This window comes from Sceloporus undulatus, chromosome 5, assembly GCF_019175285.1.
Source record: "Sceloporus undulatus isolate JIND9_A2432 ecotype Alabama chromosome 5, SceUnd_v1.1, whole genome shotgun sequence".
Classification (NCBI taxonomy): domain Eukaryota; kingdom Metazoa; phylum Chordata; class Lepidosauria; order Squamata; family Phrynosomatidae; genus Sceloporus; species Sceloporus undulatus.
In genome coordinates, this window is record NC_056526.1 from 144,847,389 (window position 1) to 144,849,138 (window position 1,750).

Sequence of the window (1,750 nt, forward strand, 5' to 3'; positions counted from 1 at the left end):
CCCTATTTCCAAATTAAGGCACTTTGTACATTTGAGGGAAAATATTATACCTTATTATTTGTACACTTGAGAAATATTATAGCTTGTTATTACAACACTAACAATCATTTTAAGGAATACAAAGCTATTAAAAATATAATAGTGCAATTTTACATTCAGATGTAAACAAATGTCTTAATTTGTAAGACATGCATAATATTTCACACACTTCTCTCCCCCAAATTAACAATGTTTATTTTATTCAGAGAAGTTCAAATAACTAAGCTTCCAGGAAAGAATGGAGTGAGCAGGCTGTCACAAAAGAAATTACAGGAAGAAAAATGTATAGTTCTCAGATACAGCAGATTTTAAGATTAAACTTTAGGAGAATAATCAAAGCAATGCATAAAAAAATAGAACACATAGAGAAACTATAGGATCTTCAATAAAGGTTCCAAAAGGGCATGCATCTGTGGAATTCCCTTGCTTAGAATGAGAGAATCCTTTCCAAATGTGTAATTCAGTAATACTTTCAAAACCTCCAGGTGATTGCCAATTTTCTGTCAATCAGCTGCACTTTTCATCAGAAAAGCAGAAGACTAATATACACTAACACAAAATACAGAAGCTTTACATGCCTTTAAAAAGAAATCACCTTTCATCAGCAATCCAAAAGAGGCTGCTTATAGGGTGGGTTGCTGAACCTCCACATCCCGATTTGTCCCTCTCCCTGTATAAGGTCCATTGTGCACAGAGACAAAGGAAAAGCCTTGGCACAGCACTGACAATAGGACTAGACAGGGCTTCTGGTGCAGTGTATCTCCTTGTACATATTAATTCCAACTCAGAAAACAGAATATTTTCTGCCTGCAAATAGGGGCACACAGTAGAATTCATACAGATTTGCTCACATCAGCTACTGAAACATATTGTTATGGCTGCTTCTTAGAAACATAGCTGGTAAAGAATTGTGGCTTGTAAAAAATACTTTTGGACTACAGCTTCTAGAATAGTGAGGTGTAGCACTTTCATTTGGGGTGGATGAGAATTCAGGGCAGAAATGTTGGACTGTGAGACCACCTCTGCATGAACATTTTGAGCAGAATCAAGACAGATCAACCAAACCCTATGAAGAATAGCTTAGGGAGCCGGGGATGCTTAGCTTAGAGAAGAAGACAGAGAGATGCCATGACATGTGTCTTTAAATATACAAAGGAATGCACTCTAAAAGATGGAACAAATCTGTTTTCTCCTGTTCCAAATATATGAACTAAACTGCAAGAAAAGTAGGAAGAATATTCTGGTGGTAATTGCTGTTCAGCAATGGAGCGGAGTGCCTTAAAGGGTGTGCGCTCTCCTTCATTGGACATTAAACAGAGGTTTGATGGTCATCTCTCAGGAGTGCTTTAGCTATTCCTTCATAGCAGGGACTTAAACTATAGATGGCTCTTCAGTGTGCTTTCTAATTATATGATTCTAGGTGCAGTTTGCTACAAGGAGGCTGTTCTGTTCATATGCCAAGCCACTTACTCCTTTGTTAGTTTATTCCTCTTTCTCGCAAGTGAAGAATAAACTCTCCTTGGGAGTGTCAATAAAGGTTTCTGAAAAAGGTTGGTGAAGCCTGATGTGCCCCCTCTATCCTACAGGGAAAATATCGTTACAACTAGAAATTCATCTAGAAACACTCTCTGTCCTCCGGGGGGGGGGGGGGGGGGGGGGGGGCAGATGATACTGCAAATGCCTGGCAGAGGCTCATTTCTAGAATAAAGTA